Raw genomic sequence first — 21436 nt, 5'->3', positions numbered from 1 at the left:
TGCTAGAAAAATACAACCTTCCAAGAATGACCAAGGAAGAAACAGAAAATCTAAACAGACCAATTACCAGCAATGAAATTGAAGCGGTAATCAAAAAAAATGTACTCAAGAACAAAATCCCTGGACCAGATGAATTCACTGCTGAATTTTATCAGACATTCAGAGAAGACATAATATGCATTCTCCTTAAAGTTCTCCAAAAAATAGAAGAGGAGGGAATATTTCCAAACTCACTCTAATACCAAAACGAGGCAAAGACACCACAAAAAAAGAAAACTACAGACCAATATCCCTGATGAACATAGATGCAAAAATACTCAACAAAATACTAGCAAACTGAATTCAAAAATACATCGAGAGGAGCCATACACCATGACCAAGTGGGATTCATCTCAGGGATGTAAGGATGGTACAACATTCAAAAAATCCATCAACATCATCCACCACATCAACAAAAAGAAGGACAAAAATCACATCATGATCATCTCCATAGATGCTGAAAAAGCATTCGACAAAATTCAAAATCCATTCATGATAAAAACTCTCATAAAATGGGTACAGAAAACAAGTACCTCAACATAATAAAGGTTATATATGACAAACCCACACGCAACATCATACTTAACAGTGAGAAGCTAAAAGGTTTTTCACCTAAGATCAGGAACAAGGCAGGAATGCCTACTCTCTCCACTTGTTATACAACATAGGACTGGAGGTCCTAGCCATGGCAATCAGACAATACAAATAAAAGGCTAAAAGGCATCCAGATTGGTAAGGAAGAAGTCAAACTGTCACTCTTTGCAGATGACATGATATTGTACATAAATTACTCTAAAGAATCCACTCGAAAACTACTAGAATATCTGAATTCAGCAAAGTTGCAGGATACAAAACTAATACACAGAAATCTGTTGCATTCCTATACACTAACAATGAACTAGCAGAAAGAGAAATCAGGAAAACAATTCCATTCACAATTGCATCAAGAAGAATAAAATACCTAGGAATAAACCTAACCAAGGAAGTGAACGACCTATACACTGAAAACTACAAGACAATCATGAGACAAATTAAAGAAGATACCAATAAATGGAAACACACCCATGCTCATGGATAGGAAGAATTAATATTGTCAAAATGGCCATCTTGCCTAAAGCAATCCACAGATTCAATGCAATTCCTATAAAAATACCAACAGCATCCTTCAATGAACTACAGCAAATAGTTCTAAAATTCATATGGAAGCACAAAAGACCCCAAATAGCCAAAGCAATCCTGAGAAGGAAGAATAAAGCAGGGGGGATCTTGCTTCCCAACTTCAAGCTCTACTACAAAGCCACAGTAATCAAGACAATTTGGTACTGGCACTAGAACAGACACATAGACCAGTGGAACAGAAGAGAGAGTCCAGATATTAACCCAAGCATATATGGTCAATTAATAAATGATAAAGGAACCATGCATATACAGTGGAAAATGACATCCTCTTCAACAGCTGGTGGTGGCAAAACTGGACAGCTACATGTAAGAGAATGAAACTGGATCATTGTCTAACCCCATACACTAAAGTAAACTCGAAATGGATCAAAGACCTGAATGTAAGTAAAGAAACCATAAAATTCTTAGAAAAAAACATAGGCAAAAATCTCTTGGACATAAACATGAGCAACTTCTTCATGAACATATCTCCCTGGAAAAGGGAAAAAAAAGCAAAAATGAACAAGTGGGCCTATATCAAGCTGAAAAGCTTCTGTACAGAAAAGGATACCATAACAGAACAAAAAGGTATCCTATAGAATGGGAGAATATATTCATAAATGACAGATCTGATAAAGGGTTGACATCCAAAATATATAAAGAGCTCACGCACCTCAACAAACAAAAAGCGAATAATCCAATTAAAAAATGGGCAGAGGAGCTGAACAGACAGTTCTCCAAAGAAGAAATTCAGATGGCCAACAGACACATGAAAAGATGCTCCACATCGCTAGTCATCAGATAAATGCAAATTAAAACCACAATGAGATATCACCTCACACCAGTAAGGATCGCCACCATCCAAAAGACAAACAACAAGAAATGTTGGTGAGGTTGTGGAGAAAGGGGGAACCCTCCTACACTGCTGGTGGGAATGTAAATTAGTTCAACCATTGTGAAAAGCAGTATGGAGGTCCCTCAAAAAGCTCAAAATAGAAATACCATTTGACCCAGGAATCCCATTTCCAGGAATTTACCCTAAGAATGCAGCAGCCCAGTTTAAAAAAGACAGATGCACCCCTAGTTTATCGCAGCACTATTTACAATAGCCAAGAAATGGAAGCATCCTAAGTGTCCATCAGTAGATGAATGGATAAAGAAGATGTGGTACATATACACAATGGAATATTATTCACCCATAAGAAGAAAACAAATCCTACCATTTGCAACAACATGGATGGAGCTAGAGGGCATTTATGCTCAGTGAAATAAGCCAGGTGGAGAAAGACAAGTACCAAATGATTTCACTCATATGTGGAGTATAAGAACAAAGAAAAAACTGAAGGAACAAAACAGCAGAATCACAGAACCTAAGAATTGACTAACAGTTACCAAAGGGAAAGGGACTGGAGAGGATAGGTGGGAAGGGAGGGATAAGGGGAGGGGGAAGAAAGGGGGCATTACGATTAGCATGTATAATGGTTGGGGGGAGACACGGGGAGGGCTGTGCAACACAGAGAAGACAAGGAGTGACTCTAAAGCATCTTACTACGCTGATGGACCGTGACTGTAATGGGGGTTTGTGGGGGGGACTTGGTGAAGGGGGGAGCCTAGTAAACATAATGTTCCTCATGTAATTGCAGATTAATGATACCAAAAAACAAAAACAAAAAACAGAAGGAACAAAACAGCAGCAGACTCACAGGACCCAAGAATGGACGAACAGCTACCAATGGGAAAGGGACTGGGGAGGATGGGTGGGAAGGGAGGCAGAAGGGGGAAAAAGGGGCATTAAGATTAGCACACATAATGTAGCAGGTGGGAGGTGGAGGGGGTCACAGGAAAGACAGTATATACAGAGAAGAGAAGTAATAATTCTATAGCATCTTTCTACACTGATGGACAGTGACTGTAATGGGGTATGTAGGGGGGACTTGGTAATTGGGGGAGTCTAGTAACCACAATGTTGTTTAAGTAATTTTACATTAACGATACCAAAATAAAAAAATTAAAAAAGAAAAAGACCTACAAACCCAACTACCCCAACATAATACACTTTCAATCAGCAAAATAAAAACAAATAAGCAAAGCATCTGTCATAGATAGAGCTCCAAGAATTTTCTAACAAATTTAGTTTCACGTTATGGTATCAAGACTGAATGTGTTTGGTAGTAGATCTGGATTTATATTCTACACATTTATTTAGTTTAGGAGAGAAAAACCTCAGAAAATAAACAACAGGCGATCAATCACACCATTCTATTTTAAGTGAAGCCAAAGTTCAAGAACTTTTGGGGGAGAGAGAATATTTAAGACTTTTTCCCTTTTTCTTAAGTATACTTAAGTAGTTAAGAATAATTTGTGTTGTATATTGCCATAGCCCTAACAACCTCTAGAATACATTACGGTGGGGCGGAATTGAAAATGATCAGAGGGAAAATCCCGACTTGAAAACGGACAGGCAGGACAATTTACAAACCTAAAAGAATTTTGCGATTAACTTCATGTCTTCCCTCTCTCACTCCACACGCGCTTCCTCTTCTCCGTCTGTGTAATGAGACTCACGACAAAATCTTTTTTAATATAGACACACCCTCTGGGTTGAACTGACATAATCGCCCCACCCCACCCTCCCCCGACACGCACCCCGCTTCTCCCGTGGGCCGCTCCTCCCTGCGCGCCCCGTCCTCTCCCCTCTCCCGCTCCTAGACCCTCTCGGGGTGGAGATGCAGCAGGGCGGCAGCTGGCTCTCCGGACGGGAGCCCGGAGAAGGGAAGGCTGCCTGAGGGCCGTGCGACTCCGGGGGCCCAAGCCGAAGGGGACAGACCGCGGGGGGCGCTGCGCTGCGACGGCCGCGGGCTCCCTCGCCCATTTTCTCTTTTCCCTTCTCTGGGTTTCGGCCACCACAGCCACTTTCTGTTTCTCAGCCCGACCCCCACAGCCCGACCATTAGCTCTGCCCCCGGCTGGGAGCTGGAGGCCGGGGCAGCCCCTGAGGTTAGGGCAATGCCCACCCCGCCCCGTGCGCTGGCCACCTGGGCGCCGGCGCCGCCCGCACGCCGCGATCCTCACCTGTGTGCAGGTGATTTCACAGTAGTCCGCCACCCGGGTCTGGTTCTGGTAACTCTCTATCAGCGGCCTCTTGACAGACGGAATCTCCTCCTCTAGTAATATCTGCAGCTCTGCCATTTCCCACCCTCTGCATCGCTGCCTCTCGCGTTCAAGACACAGAGGCATCAAGGTCCGCGGAGGCGCCCAGCACCTCACAACCCCGATTCGAAGCGCCCACCGCCCCACTCCTGCTATTGCGGGAAGGCACCTCCTCCCCTTCCTCCGCACTCTCTGCGCCCACCCCCGCCGCGCAGCCGCCTCAACCCCGTTCTCTCGCGAGTCTTCATGCCTCTCCCTCCCCACGCAACCACGGGATTTTTCTCCTTGACGTCATCTTCCGGGAGTTGTAGTCTCTCACTGACCCGGCTACCCGTCAGAAGAGCAGGTGTCCAGGGAGCTCCGAAAAAGAACCGGGACTAGCGTACTTAAAGAACAGGGACAACGGGGAGTATAAATTTAAACCTGGAGTTTCCCGACTGCTCCGGGAGACTGCGCCACCGAGAACGCCGTGAAAGTTGACCGAACTTGATTTTAGGAAAAGGTCAGTGAATAAGAAATGCAAATTCTGATAAAGAGGCTAGAATATGGAGAACAACGAATCTTTACTTCTCTGTTCTCAAATAGAAAGAGGCTCAGGCTTTACTTTCTAAACTTCCACCGGCCTCAATTCATTCAACGTTTAACAAACATTACCAGCTCTGTGCCAAGCAATGTACTAAACATTGGGGGTCAAGCTCAGTGAAGGTACTGTTGTGTACCATTAAAGATTTACAATTTAAAAATAAACATACATCACTTCTAGTGCTATCCCGCCCTCCTTTCTTTTTCTTTGACTCTTTGCATGCATCTCCCTACACTTCTGAAGTTATGTACACATTGTTTCTCTACGTTGTAAGTCGTTTTTTTTTTTTACATCAACTAAACTGCTTTGGAATAGTCTAAAACGCCCTATATTTCAAGTTTTTCGTTTCAACAAAAGTATTAAGTGTTTTTGATATGAAGGGCTATGAAAAGTCCAAAGGCCAAAAAGTAAAGATCATTTAAAAATCTATATTTTCATCTTTCCATATAGACATTTAGAATCACAGTAACTATAGGAATAGCAACATGACTTGGCTAAAGTTTTAAAAGTTAACCCTTCAGTAGGTATATAGATACTGCAAATTACCTTTATTAGGGGCCATAAAATGTTCTTCCTCTACAAGGAAAAATTTATGTTTCCTACCTGTAAGGGTAACTATGCACAGCCACCAGATTCCCAATCAATGATTCCAAGGTCTATAAATCAATAAATGATTTACTCTCCATAATCTGCAATAGACTTGATAGTCTTTAATACTTACAATTATTACAAACATTATTTCTTATTGAAAGGTGAAATATTTTTGAACTTGGTCTTCACAAGAGCCAGATATTACCGTGAAAAGCACTAAGCTTGCTTATACCTAAGTATTGCTACCTTTCAACATTTCCGAAGTGGTTAGAAAGGTTAGAAAGTGGTTAGAAAAGCCACTTTACTATTTCAAAGTACTACCAGATTTCTTTCATGCTCACAACTCAGAGATACATGACCATGATTCTTTCTTATCTTTACCAAATAAGGCAATTTAAGCTTAGATTAAACAATTTAGCTAAAGGCACTGAAAATAGTAATCAAGTGCTTTCACTTCTAGATCACTGGTCTTTCCACTATTCACTTAAAAGTGTTAAAATATTTGTGATTCATCTAAAATCCATCCAAGAAGTTATCCCTCATACCCTTAATGTGATTGAGTTGAATATGCTACCTTTGTATTTTTGTTTTTAAAAAAGGTAGTTTCCCTGATAATTATAGTCTGTAATCAAACAATATTTCTTCATTAAAACCAAATGGTTTTAACAGGTGCAGGAGATAAAGAGTTACAAACTTCCAATGATACAATAAATTAGTCACAGGGATTAGAGTACAGCATAGAGAATATAGTCAGTAACACTGAAATATCTTTGTAGGTTGACAGCTGGTAACTACTCTTACAACAGTGAACATTTAGTAATGTGTGCAACTGTAAAATCACTACGTTATACAATTTTATGTTAATTTTTGTTGTACAGCTATAAAGAAAACTTAAAAATGGGATTTGTGAGGACAAACCATAAAACACAGTGTCATGCTATAGTTATGGGCTGTCAACATTTTTTTGACACAGTTCAAAATAAGAAATAACATTATACAACATGACCCTAGGACATAGATATCTGTGCTGGTATAAAAGTTTCATAAAAGTCAATATGATACATTGATTCATGATAAAAACTCTCAACAAAATGGGTATTGAGGGCAAGTACCTCAACATAATAAAGGCCATATATGACAAACCCACAGTCAACATTATACTTCACAGCGAGAAGCTGAAAGCTTTTTCTTAAAGATCAGGAACAAGACAAGGTTCCCCACTCTCCCCACTTTTATTCAACATAGTACTGGAGGTCCTAGCCATGGCAATCAGACAATACAAAGGAATAAAAGGCATCTAGATTGGCAAGGAAGAAGTCAAACTGTCCCTGTTTGCAGATGACATCAAATTGCACATAAATTACCCTAAAGAATCCACTCCAAAACTAGTAGATCTAATATCTGAATTCAACAAAGCATGGGACTCAAAATTAATACACAGAAATCTGTTGCATTCTGATACACTAACGATGAACTAGCAGAAAGAGAAATCAGGAAATCAATTCCATTCACAATTGCATCAAGAAGAATAAAATACCTAGGAATAAACCTAACCAAGGAAGTGAAAGACCTATACACTGAAAACTACAAGACAATCATGAGACAAATTAAAGAAGATACCAATAAGTGGAAATGCATCCCATGCTCATGGATAGGAAGAATTAATATTGTCAAAATGGCCATCTTGCCTAAAGCAATCCACAGATTCAATGCAATCCCTATCAAAATACCAACAGCATCCTTCAATGAACTACAGCAAATAGTTCTAAAATTCATATGGAAGCACAAAAGACCCCGAATAGCCAAAGCAATCCTGAGAAGGAAGAATAAAGCAGGGGGGATCTTGCTTCCCAACTTCAAGCTCTACTACAAAGCCACAGTAATCAAGACAATTTGGTACTGACACAAGAACAGACCCATAGACCAATGGAACAGACTAGAGAGCCCAAATATAAACCCAAGCACATATGGTCAATTAATATACAATAGGGGAGCCATGGATATACAATGGGGAAATGACAGCCTCTTCAACAGCTGGTGTTGACAAAACTGGACTGCTACATGTAAGAGAATGAAACTGGATCATTGTCTAACCCCACACACAAAAGTAAACTCAAAATGGATCAAAGACCTGAATGTAAGTCATGAAATCATAAAACTCTTAGAAAAAAACATAGGCAAAAATCTCTTGGACATAAATATGAGGAACAAGGGACCTGGGCAAGGGAAAAAAAAGTAAAAATGAACAAGTGGGACTATATCACACTAAAAAGCTTCTGTACAGCAAAGGACACCATCAATAGAACAAAAGACATCCTACAGTATGGGAGAATATATTCATAAATGACATATCCGATAAGGGGTTGACATCTAAATTATATAAAGAGCTCACGCACCTCAACAAACAAAAAGCAAATAACCCAACTAAAAAATGGGCAGAGAAGCTGAACAGACAGTTCTCCAAAGAAGAAATTCAGATGGCCAACAGGTACATGAAAAGATGCTCCACATCGCTAATCATCAGAGAAATGCAAATTTAAAACCACAATGAGATATTACCTCATGCCAGTTAGGCTGGCCAACATCCAAAAGACAAACAACAAATGTTGACAAGGATGTGGAGAAAGGGGAACCCTGAGGCTACACTGCTGGTGGGAATGTAAATTAGTTCAACCATTGTGGAAAGCAGTATGGAGGTTCCTCAAAAAACTAAAAACAGAAATACCATTTGACCCAGGAATTCTACTCCTAGGGATTTACCATAAGAATGCAGCAGCCGGTTTCAAAAAGGCATATGAACCCCTATGTTTATTACAGCACTATTCACAATAGCCAAGAAATGGAAGCAACCTAAGTGTCCATCAGTAGATGAATGGATAAAGAAGATGTAGTACATATACACAATGGAATATTATTCAGCCATAAGAAGAAAACAAATCCTACCATTTGCAACAACATGGATGGAGCTAGAGGGTATTATGCTTAGTGAAATAAGCCAGGCAGAAAAAGACAAGTATCAAATGATTTCACTCATATGTGGAGTATAAGAACAAAACAAAAACTGAAGGAACAAAACAGCAGCAGAAACACAGAACCCAAGAATGTACTAACAATTACCAAAGGGAAAGGCACTGGGGAGGGAGAAGGGGATTAAGGAGCACCATAATTAGCAACCACAATATAGGTAGATCACAGGTAAGACAATACAGTACAGAGAAGACAAGTAATGACTCTATAGCATTTTACTATGCTGATGGACAATGACTGCAATGGGTTGGGCGGGGACTTGATAATGTTCATCAATGTTGAAAACACAATGTTCATGTGAAACCATCATGAGATTATATATCATGATTACTTTAATTAAAAAAAACTCCTATTATCTGGTTTACTACTGCTGGTGTGGTGGACAGAACATGGCTCGGAAGACCTGGGTTCCCATCCTGGCATGACCCCTAAATGAGCTGGTCCTATCAGCTCTCTGAACCATATTTCTCTTCAAATAAAAAGTTGAGTTAAACACTCTCTAGAGGCTTCTAGACCTAGAGGACTCACAGTTTTGATTTTTTTTCCCCTACTAGTTTGTCCAGTGATATCCTACCTCTTCTAAGGCCCACCACATCACACCCTTAACTATCATCCTCATACAAGTGACAGCCTACTAGTGGTATTGCAACATCTTCATAACTTCATAAGGCAGTTTGTCTTCTCGCCAAGCATGGTCAATGAGATCCAAGATCCTTCCATCTCTCTGTACCTCACTGTCCATTCTCCTGCAGCTTTGATCTTACCACATCTGCAAGCCAAAGAGGTTATTCATAAACATGAAGTCTGAGGAGATGGCGTAATCCCGCACCAAGACTCCCCACGCTTTTAGCCTACATGTGTCTTTTGGCTTACCATCACTCTAGGAAATATGCGTCTGGGTCGGGTGACAACTTATTTATATGATCACAAGTTCTACCTTCTGCCCTCACTCCTACCCCCACCCCCAGCTGATGGATGCTTTATAGGGTATTTTGGACAGACCTCAGACATAGCCCAGTGTCAGAGTGTGACAGCGTGTATTTGAAGGCTTCATTGAGAGGCCACAGTACATCTAGAAGGGAGCTCTTCTCTCCTAACTTGCACATTTACCTTTCTCTATTGGGGACACCTTTGGCAAGTCTGATTCATAGCTAAGACTCCTCTCTGTCTCCTCTAGCCTTTCCTGCACTATTTTTACAAAAATCTCCAACTGCCTTGCCATTCTTAGGCCCAGGAGCTCAATGAACATACTGATAAGATAGTGAACTGGGCTATACAAGTGACCGACTACAGATCTGACAGACATATCCTCAGTTGAGCTTGTAAAGGAAACTGCCTCCTTCTTTAAACAGTGCCCAGCCTGAGCTCTGGAAGGAGCACCTCCAAGTCATCAGTGGCAGGACCCCATGCTGCTCATGTCTGCTTCCGCTTGGGGTTCCTTCCTCTCCTTCTTAATGCCTTACTCCCATCAATGCTGGCCCAAGTGGTGGGGATGCTTGCTTCGCTCCTTGGCTTACCCCCCATCTTTCTCCTACCCAGTTTGGAGGGTACCTCAGGATACCCTGCTTCCAAGTTTGGGTTCTGCTGCATCATCACAGGCATCAGCCTACTGTACTCCCTGCTATAAAGCAGCCATCCTGACAGCCTGGAAGCCAACAGCACCAAAGGCACTCTAAGTCACTCCCAGATGCCGAGACTAGGAAGATTCATACAAGAGAATCCTGAGGGGTGGGGTACAACTTCTGCATACAGGCCTGTCCTTGTTCCCAACAGTATAATTGCAAGACAGGCCTAATACCTGGATAATAACTATACAGTTTGGGGTGGGGAAGAGTTTTACCCCCATGACAAGGATCCAGGTGCCCAGCTACTTCTGTCAGCAGTGAACCAGGTGAGGCCTGTTTCACTCTAGAATTAATCCAGGACTACCCAGTGGATAACTCAAAATAAACTGAAGGATCCTGTCTTTAGGAAACTTACGCATAAGCTCTTACTCTCAGTTCCCTATATTTTCCGAGTCCCTGTCCTAACAGAGACCACCTTTTTCCTGCTGCCAGTTCTTGTTGCTCTGTTCCCTGGGATACCCACCTCACTTTTCTCTGGTGATCAAAACCAGGCGATTTTACAATCAAACACATTCTACCTCTGTAAAGTTTTCTCAGATCACTTCAACTTCACAGGTATATTCTGCCCTTGAACACTTCTTGTCCTTATGATCCACTAGCAAGTGAGGTCACCTTTGTGACCATTTGCTCAGGTATTACCGTCTCCAATTGTTAGGTGTAAATTTTATATCAATGACTCCACACATCTTTCCCTGTTTGATCTCAATATTTTTTCACCTGTCCCTCTCCTGAACACCTCTGTCATACTTTCTAGCCTTTGCACTTAAAAGACTATCTTTCCATCACTAACCCGCCTACTTTTCCTTTCAAATTTAACTTGGGTAAGCTCATGTGGGTCAGCTTTCCAATTACTGAGTCTGGGGTTGAAAGGTGCCTTTGCTCTTAAGGGTTTGGAAGCATCAAGACAGGCCATGTCCAGGACACAGCCACTGTCCCACGCATTTGCCACACTAGATAGCATGAACCACTACCAGTTTTCTGGACAAACCTTTTACACGTGTGACAGTCCCAATTCCCGGGATGCTCTTCCTTTTTTCCAGCTAAGCCCCAGTCTACAACACTTAACCTTCGGGCTCGCCTTCTGCAGGCGGCAGTCCCCTAGACCGATTAGGTACGCGGTACCCACCCCTTCGTGGTCCCCCAGTTCCCTGGGCTCAATGAAAGGTCCCCATTGGGAGCTTGAAAACTGCCGGTTACATGGTCTTCCTGTAACGGCGGGTGAGTTCTCCGGGGCAGGGACACGTTTCACCCACCTCTGTGTTTTATAACTCTTGAAACGTGTAATTAACAAGATCAAAGCAGAAGGCCTTTCGCGAACTATAAATGGCGGACGACGGTAGCTGGAAGTCATATGCGAGGGCGGGGAAAGCTCGGGACCGCGCTCGCGACGGCCCAGTAACCGTCAGGACTGCCGAGGGGCAGCGGTGTCCTGGTCCGGAGGCAGCCCTGGCTACTAGGGTGCCGCGGCTGGTGCACCCCATGGCGCTGGGCTGGCTTCCGCAGCAGCCTGCTTCCCACTAGCCCCGCCCCTCGGCCTCGCTGCGTCTGCGTTGCGGACCCGCGAAAGCAGATATGGCTGCTGCGTCCGGCGTGCAGCTCCGGCCAGCCAGGTGCTCAGCTCGTCTCCCGAGGCGGGGCCGGCGGGAGGGCGGCGGGGTGGGCCTGCTGCCCCCAGCCCTCGTCTTCCCGGGCTTCGCCGGATGCGGGCCGGGCTTTGTCTGCCGGGGAGGAACCCCCGGTACAGCCGTCCCTCCTCTGCTGCCGCTTCTGCCTGGTTTCCTAGCCGCGGTGAGACTGGGTGATTGGTGCCAGCTGATACCGGTTCCCTTCTGTTGGGAAGTTGAACAAGTTTTTTTTAAAGAGTGAGTGGGTTCAAAAACTGTGCAGGGGGTGTGGACGTGGCAGAAATCGTGAAGGACTGGCGTTGGGGAACCCTGAACTTATTAATTGCTCTATACAAGTCAGGGATGGGAAATAAATGACAGGGACGGTTCCTTAGGAACAGTAATCATGAAGATGTTTGAAGACTATAAATGTAGGCTAATGAAGAGGTTTTTCTTTTGTCCCTTATATCCATGCGTAAAGATGAGTGAACTCCGTCACTGCTTCGTCATTCGTGAAGTACACTTATTTGCATAAAGTAGCTTTCCTTGAGCCTTACATTCGATTCCTTAAACCAGTCTTTATATTTTATTCCTTTAATAAATCAGTATTGTAGGATAAATACTCTGTAGTTCTACAGTTTCCCACATGCTTGCATTTGCCTTATAGACAATGAAGAGAAATCGTGATAGGGTGCGCCTATCACCTACCTTTACATTACCTTCAAATATTTATACTTACAGCTTTAGCTTAATGATTCAATAAAGGGGTATGCATTTTCTTATTTTGAGTGCAGTGCCATCTTTAGATTTTTATCCTGAGCTCCTTGACCTTTGACTTTATCTTATTGAGACAGGGACCATGGGCTTAGACAGGGTAGGGTGAGGGCCTGGGGGGGGGGGGGGAAACAAAGCAAGATAATCCATTGTGGGATTTGCTTTGGCCTGCTGGGGGGCCCAGCTTTTTTTTCTGACTCTACCTAAGTGCTGCTTTTCTTCCTCCAGCCCTAAACATGATTTGCAACCTGAGCTATGTAGCAAGCAAACCCAAAACAATGTAGTAAAAACAGGAAGGATTCCATCTTGAAAATAAGATTGCATTTTAAAACCCAATTGGTTAAAAAGTAGGTTTCTTAACATACTCAGCCCACCTTGGGAGCAACGAAGGCAGTCTCAAGTGATGCTCCCAGGCCAGGAAGCTGCTATCCTGGGAGGAAATCAGAGCAGTAAATTTCTTATAATGACCAGGAAGACTAAAAGAAACTTAATGTCTCTTCAAAGATAAACCTTTTTGGGACCACTTGGCAGGTGTACATCCCTAGCCCCTTGTCTCTCAACTGCCTATAAAACCCCTAGACAATGCACCACCCTGGGGCTCTCTTGTCCCCTCCTGGCCTGAGCCAGGAGCTCTGTACTCTCACTTTATCTCTAAATAAAAGTCTCTGCCTTGCTCTACCTTGAGTGTTTGCGAAGAATCCGCGAACAAGAACCCCGGCATCATTTTCAGTCAGTATAGTAAAAAAGATTGAATTTAAAATGGGTTAGAGATTTATAAACAACAAACAGTCACACTGCCCCCTTAAAATGTAAGAAGATTCAGATTTTAAAAACAATTTGTAATGATTGTGTTATGTTCATTGTACTGATGCCATGTTCCTCCCATTAGAAGGTAGAAGACTTGTTTGCTTGGTGCTTTCTGTTCTTTCACGATGGTGGGTGGTGCACCATCAGTAGTCCACGCTGTCTGGCCTCCCTACTTTAAAAAAATGTCAACTTGATTTGAAATTCAGCTGAAGCGAATATTGACAGGGATTTGGGGAACTGTCTTGTTTATTTTTATATTTAGGTTGTTTCTTCTGCGAGAGCTGTTTCTTTTTTCATTTTTACAAAATCACAGTACTGACATCACACCTGAGAGAATCATAATGTCAGTATTCAGTGTGGGTTAAGATTTCCCCAGCTCCCCATGTCTTTTTTTACTATTAGCTTGTTTGGATCAAAATCCCATAGCGATCCAGATGTTTCATTTGGTAAACTTTTGAAATCTATTAAAATGTAGCAATTTTCATCCCTCTGTTTCTTCCCATTACATTCTAGATATGGCTGATTGTATGTGCATGGTATCCTTGAGGTCTAGAATTGCACTATCCACTAGAGAGGCCACCAGCCAGCTGTAGCTATTTTAATGAATTAAAATTAAATAATAGTTCAGTTGCCTAGTGAATTAGCCACATTTCAAAGCACCCCAGTCACAAGAGCCAAGTGGCTACCTTTGGAATGGTGTAGATAAAAAATAATTACTTAATTGTAGAAAGTTCTGTTGAACAGTAGTGATAGGAGATCAGATTCAACCTTGATTTTTTTGGTGGAGGGAGCAAGATGATTTCCTAGGTGGTGCAGTACTCTCCTGTTGCATAAATTATCCCAGGGGTTCACAATGTCTGAGTTCTCTCTTTTTGAGATGTTAAGACTGAGCTATGTAGTGGGTTCTGGTGTTAGCCCAGTCGGCCATCATGAAATTCCCCATCAGCCCTTTCACTAACTGGTGAAATCTTTTCCTGGATTTAGATGACTTCTATCTGTTACTGCATTAGGTGGTACAAAATGATGATTTTCTAATTTTGTCATTCCTTCAGTGTTTATTAGCTGGAAATGTTTTATGAAGAAGAACTGTCCTCCACCTGCTTATCTGATTACCATCAACTATTTGAAATACAGTTTGTACAGGAAAGGCAAGAAAAATGCTGAATTTTTTCCCTCTAATTTCAGACTACAGTGGCCCAGCAACTGTTAAAGGTAACCATGAAGGTTTTTGCCTTTTTAAAATTATCATGAACTTATAGAGTTTAATGTATTTTAACTGTTTCAACCTATTAGTCTTTTTTTTTTTCTTTTGATACTCAAATTGTCCTGTCTTTGGCCAGTGATAGCCCCTTTAAGCTGGTTTCTATTCACGTTGATATGACCAGTATTGTCTCTGATAATGTCTTTTTTGCATAAAACATGTTCCTGGCTCACTTGTATATTTCTGGCCACCAAGAAACCCTGGTTTCTTTGAGGGGGAGGTGGCATTTAGAGACCACCATTTAGAGCTAGAGGTGTTCTTGCTGCTAGATTGGTCATTGGTTCTAGGATTTACAGTGGCCAGAGTTAAGAAATATATTTTAAAGAGAAATATACAAAACATATACTGATATTTCCAATTTAACTTTATCACTTTTTTTAACATTTGATTTTATATTTGTATCATGCTGAAAATCTTGGTACCTAAGGTCATTAACATAATTATTTTTTTCTTAATCTATATTATATATAATGGTTTCAGATACCAATTTTACTAACAATGTGATTCCTTGTTCACAATGTGAGTGTTCAGGATTTCTTGGCAGTTCTTTTGTATCCTTAGTAAATAAGCCCACTTGGGATATGAACAGTAAAATAACTGCATTATTTTTAAAGGCATATGAATCAGTTTGGTATGTGTTTAGGCTGTCAACTGATATCTAGTTGATCATTTATTTCATTTCCAATTTTTCAACACTCCTTTTTTTCCAACTGGATTTGTTTTATTATATGTAAAATATTAGTATAGTTCCTATGAAACAAGTACCTGTAAAACAAGATATATCTAGATAAGCTTTTATCCCTGTTCTCTCGACCCTATGTCCCTCTCTTACAGATGTTGTATTTACTAGTTTTGGGTTTATCCTTCCATAAAAACAAATGTACTATATATGTTTGCATACATATAGACAGGTATACATGTATGTGCATATACACATGTGTATATATATGTATATATCAATGTGCATTATATGTATATTTCTCTTTTCTTAAAGGTAGTATTTCCATATATTGTTTTGTATCCTGCTTTTTTTCACCAAATAATGTATGTCCTGTAGATCCCTCATAGAAGTATATATTGTTACCTCTTTTTTGCAGCTTCTTAGTAGTAGTACATGGTGAATAAATATTCAGCTAGTCCTCTCTTGGTAGGCATTTGTGTTGTCACCTACTGTTGCAAATAGTGCTGCACTGTATATCCTTATGCATATATGATTTTGTAATTTTGCCCGTGTATCTTTGGGATAGCTTCTTAGAAGTGCCATTGTTGGGTCAAAGGGTAAGATCCCAAATATCACTTGCTAGGTATTGCCAAAATCTCTATAGTTGTGCTGTTTTGCATTCCTACCTACAGTGTATGTGAGGGCCCATTTCACCAGAGCCTTGTCATCAGAGGATGTTGTCCAACTTTTATTGGACAACTTTTATTAATCTTTGGTTCATCTAATACAGAAGAAAGGGCAACTCAGTGTAGTTTAAATTCATATTTCTCTTATTGTGAGCAAGGTTTAGCATCTCCAGATGTTTAAGGTCATTTGCATTCCTTTTTCTGTGAACCACTTGTTAATATCTTCTGCCCATTTTTCTGTAGATTTTTTTTCCCCTCAATTGTAAAGGCTCTCTATATTTTGGATAACCTTTGTGACAAGACTTTCAGATACTGTTGTCTTTTAACTTTGCTTATGTAATTTTTCCTCTGTAAAAGTGTATTTTTAATCTGCTCTGAAAATCAGTCTTTTCTTATTCTTTCTGGATTTTGAGACATAGTTTGGACAATGCTTTAAATTTCATTTTTATTTTGGAAAATTTCTTTGACAAATTATCTGCTGATTTTTTCCCCTTAAAGTGTAAGTAGGAACCTTTCTGAGCAATGGTAAATTATATTGATTGTTTATTGGAGCAGTCACAGTTATCAACTACAGTATCTCTGATACTGCCATAGATCTTTGTAATCATAGTAAAATCAAGGCACGTAAGGGACAGAGCATTGCTGTCCTCCTTTAAACAAGACTTGATGAGTAGGCATATCCCTTTTGTTAGTACACATTTATTCATAATTCTATTCAGAGATTTTATTTTCTCCCTGTGTCCCATTTTGTGAGTAATTTGATTTTGGACATATACCCTGGATATTTTTCCTGATTTGTAAAATGAAGAGGTTAAATGGGAGGCCTTTGAATCCTTTCTAGCTTTTAAATTCCAACACGTTAGTGAATTTCAAATATTTGCCCATTATAAGATACTCTATTTGGATTCTTTTGCTCAAGATTTAAAGTATGTTTTCCTTGCTTCTCAGACTAGGTGAAAAAGCTTGAATTTCCTTCAGCCATCCTATTCCAGATTTCACTGATTTGAAACAGCCTTCATTCCAAAGAAAAGTTATAATTAATAACTTCTGTTTGTTGATATGTTGGTCTCACTAAGAAATAGCTCAGATTGTGTTATAACAATTGTAGCAGTTTCCATTTAATCACATTAGCATTTTGTTAGTGGCAAAGAGGAGCAGATTATCAAACAGTAATTATTTAAATTTCTATTTAAGATTATGAACAAAGAATATCTAACTTTACACAATCATCACATGGTACAGGCAAAGAAGAAAGCAATATGACATCGTGCACAGAGTTTAATGAGGGTCAGGTTGGTTAGGAAAAGAGTTAGTGATGTAGCTGTGAGAAAAACCTCAAGGAATTCTGGGTCCTGTTAACTTACCTGATCCTAAGGAAAAAGAACTGATGGTGTTTGGCAGCTATTCCAGGAAATGGTGAAGGTAGTATTAAAGTAATACGCTGCACATTAATAGGATTACTGTATTCTCCACAGGGAATGTTTCTGTCCCCCTCACCCCTTCTTTTTTTTTACCCCCCTTTTTTAAACTGGCATCTCTTTGTCTTAGTCTTAGACCATTTGTTTGATTCTGAGATGGCAGTTTTTCCCTATATGGGCTATTTTCATCGTTGTGCTACTGCCACCTGGTGGCCATGTTGGTGATGTCATACTTCAGTTTATGTTTTTTCCTGTATCTAGACTTTCTGATTGGTTTGTTTTTGTGTATTGACAAGAACATGCTATTAAACCAATAGAAGATATGAAGGTATTTTAAGGTCTTAAAATACTCTAAAATATAGGAAGATTTCACATTGGCTGGGACTTGGGAGTCAACAATGCCGAGGTTTGAATTCTAGGATTATAATATGTAGTTTACTATAGTCAAGTTATTTTACCCTCCAAGCCTCAGTTTCCTCAAAGCTATAGTATCTTATCTTTTATGAATGTTGTGAAGAAGGAGTTAGACAACATATACAGGGAAGAACAGTTGAGTATTCAATGACTAATATTCAGTAACTTTTATTATATTAAGTAATAATATCATCCAGAAAATATGTTAGTGTATTATCTATTACTAAATATGTATCACTAATATATATTACTAAATATATTAACGTTTAATGAACTAAGGATGTATAATTTTACTAATGATAATTTCAAATAACTGTAGCAGCACTGTTCTCAGAAATAGCACTTTCCTACATATTTTAATAAATATCCACGTGCACTTGTCAGGAGCATGCTACTTAACAGTGGACACTTAATTAGCTATTAGAAGTCCATGAAAAAGCTGGAGGAAACCTGGGACATTATAGTTCATACCCCTTATTTTACAGATGCAAAAACTGAAGTCCAAGGACTAGAAAGCTACATAGCTGCAGAACAGGACTGCTGGGTCTCTGTTGGCAAGGCACTGTGTGAGCTGTGTGCTGCTGCTGAGTTCCCGAGAGTGGACCAAAAAGTGGAATCTGGGTTGCACTGTAATTGGCCATATCGTGGTTTGAAAGAAAGTGGACTAGAACACGAAAACCTTTTTCTTTAGGTTTTTATTTTGTTTCATTTGGTGTAATATGAAGGATAAACCAAGGAAGAAAGCCTCTCTGCCGTATTTGTGCATAAATAGTTTGTTTAGTATTCCTGTTAGAAATAGATGTAGGTAACATGCAGTGGTTTATTCCCCAGTCTTCTCATTCTCTTCTGTGTCTCCGGAACATGCTCTCTATCCCTGTCATTATGTTTATTTGTTACACTTGGGGGAACATTTTTGGTTAATTTTTTTCTTTCCCATACTGGACTATTCCTTAAAAGGCCATATCTTTCATCACTGTTTATCTAGTGGTTGGTATAGCAGTGAATTCTTTATTGAATAAAGGAATCCCCTTCTCAGAGCAATACTTTATAGATGAGGCATTAGGACAGTGGGGCCGAGCCTCCACAGCACAGTCTTTGGGAAGTACCTAGAGACTCATTTAGCGTAGAGTCTTTGAAGGCCTGGCAGAAAGAAATCTGTCAGGTCTGAGAAGTGATAAGAGGTGAGATTTTTGAAGATTTGTGGTAAGAGGTGAGAAACTTAGAGCAGGTACTATTTGTTGGCACTTCCAAATTTTAGGGGGGGCCTTTTTTCACTCCTTCTCACCTTCCTTTCTTTATGGTGTGTCTCCCTTTCCACAGCAGTCTGTTCTGTCTCCCTTCCCTGCTCGCTTTGCTGGACACTCTTCTCTGTAGTTCTCCAGCTCTGACCAGTGTGCATAGGAGGGTAGATAAAAGGGAGGCAGATTGAGAGAAGTTCAGCCCAAAGCATCCAGCATGTGCCATGTTGAAATGCCATAGGAGGCTCTGGAGCTGCAGGAATGCATAAAATCGGTTTTCTGTCCTTGTGGGATGAATAGTAAGGAAAAAGGGTGGTGTAATTTCCAGTGTGGTGTAACTCCTCTGAAAGAGCCCAGGAGTCGGAGCGATGATGCGCAGAGGAGGGAGGGTCCACTAGCTGCCTTTTAGGGGAGGGCGGGTTGTTCTAGGAAGTGTCATGGACCTGTCACCTCCAGCGTGAGTGGGATCTCCATGATGGACCAAGGAGGTCAAGCTCAGGGCATTTAATCTTTTTATAATATCTTTTGAAAATGACGAAGAGCTACATCCTTCCTCTGGCATGTGTGACCACTAATTTCTTTCTCTCATTTTGAAAGGGAGTTTGTGACAGTGTCCCGCAGCTTCTAGCACCTCATCTCCACCCCTGGCCCACCCTTATGTTAGGAAGTACGGATACAACTGTGAAGCTGGTTTCAGTCGCACAGGGAGCTTGTCAACAGCAATTCTGATCATTTTAAGTTATTTCAGTCTGAAATGTATTTGGTTCTAACGTCCTCAAGATGATATCCCGTGACTGCTTCACAGCCACTTCTACTAAGAAGTGCTGCAATTCTCAGTGCTACTTGTGTGCTTGCATTCACATTCTTAAGTTTGTAAGTTGGAATGTTATTGCTTGGAAAATGAAATTTATCCTGACTCATTTTTTGCTTTCCCAGTTGCCAGAACAAAGGGGATGGAGGCTTTCTTGGAAGGAATTCAAAATTGGGGATGTGATGAGTAAGTTGGCTTTTGACCCCAAGCTTCTCACTGAGTTAAAAAAGCATATATCTGAGTTATGCCTCTGACCATCTTGTACTTTGGGTGCAGAAGCAGAAGTGTTGAGCAAAAGCTAAGCTGATGCACGTCATGTCTGTGGACAGCATCGTTCTTGGGGTGTTTGCCTCATCTCAGCAGTGTCAAGCTGAATGCTTGCTCTCATCCCACTTTAAATTTTCTCCTCTTACAAAGCGAAAGTAGAAGTACAGAAGTTTTGTGACACTAAGAACAATGCTTTTTTAAATAAGTATGTAAGCCATTAGTAGTTACAACTCGCTGTGGCCATTCCCAGAAACCTCTTTGAATCCAGTACATCCATGTCTACTTCTGTTTCCACCTGTGCAATGTCTGGCATCTCCTGAAACTTGGAAGGACATCAGTTAAGTTTATAATAATAAAGTAGGCTACAGTAAGTTTCTAATAATAAGGTGGGAGGAAATGGTTGAAATAATTCTGGCTTAAGCATGAATTTCTTGGAGCAGCTCTTAAATTGCATTGTCATTTTCCCAATAGCCTACTTGCTTCCAAGGCTTTTTGTTTTGACTAGCTAAGAATGTGACGAGCTTGCCCGGATTCTTCCTGAAGGTTTCCTAAACATTGCAAAAGAGCTAGTTGTTGGTTGTGGAAGTCTCACTTATAAGCCAGACTCAAAACATCATGCGTGTTTGACCACGTGCCTTATGCTTTAGGCTGGCTATTAGAAGAGGACAGAATATTCTGTGGAATAAGTAATCACGTTAATATGAACATTAAAAGGAAAGGTTCAGAAATCCTGTTTTTTGCTTCTGATAGTTTGTTAACTTTGTTCTACCTCAGGTAGGGTTACAACTGCTATATTTTTACACGTGAAAGATGGAAAGCCACTTGAACATATGTGCTGTGTTTTTAAGAGTCTCTTCTTATTTATAGGGAATTTTTGACATCCTGTGAGGCAGAACCTCAGGAGCTCATGAAACAGATTGACATAATGGTGGCTCATAAAAAGTCTGAATGGGAAGGGCACACGCATGCTCTGCAAGCTGGCCTGGATATCCGTGAATGGGAACTTAAAACTCTCAGGAGTCAGTTGGACACGAGTCACAAAGAGGTGAAGCGGCTGACTGATTCCTCTTCCTGATATTTAGACCTTGCCTTTTTCTATTAAAAGTGTTTCTTTAATATTTATTGAAGAAAGTATTTGTGTGTCAAGTTCATTTCTACAGTTGACCCTTAAATAACACGGGAGTGAGGGGTACCAACCCCCTTTGCAGTTGAAAATCTGTATATGACGTCCGACTCCCCCACAACTTAACTATTATTAGCTTACTGTTGACCAGAAGCCTTACTGGTAACATAAGTGGTCGATTAACACAGTTTGTGTGTTAC

General features: G+C 40.7%; 1 long non-coding RNA gene and 1 pseudogene across 4 annotated transcripts; one reads left to right on the top strand and one right to left on the bottom strand.

Moving 5' to 3' along the window:
- The window catches only part of LOC108408876 (ankyrin repeat domain-containing protein 66-like), a 154218-nt pseudogene extending 149692 nt beyond the window's left edge, over positions 1-4526 (bottom strand).
- A 173-nt stretch (positions 4527-4699) lies between these two features.
- Positions 4700-21229, top strand: LOC108408877 (uncharacterized). Of its 4 annotated transcripts, none has more exons than XR_012126382.1 (4): positions 4700-4848; positions 14410-14569; positions 19972-20032; positions 20981-21229. It is a non-coding gene; the product is annotated as an uncharacterized lncRNA (long non-coding RNA). The 4 variants fall into 4 exon arrangements; XR_005057810.2 differs by lacking the exon at positions 4700-4848 and adding an exon at positions 11573-11782; XR_005057811.2 differs by lacking the exon at positions 4700-4848 and adding an exon at positions 11789-11960.
- Positions 21230-21436: the final 207 nt, after the last annotated feature.

Source organism: Manis javanica, chromosome 16 (genome assembly GCF_040802235.1).
Source record: "Manis javanica isolate MJ-LG chromosome 16, MJ_LKY, whole genome shotgun sequence".
NCBI classification, from domain to species: domain Eukaryota; kingdom Metazoa; phylum Chordata; class Mammalia; order Pholidota; family Manidae; genus Manis; species Manis javanica.
This window is presented reverse-complemented; position numbering and strand designations above follow the sequence as displayed.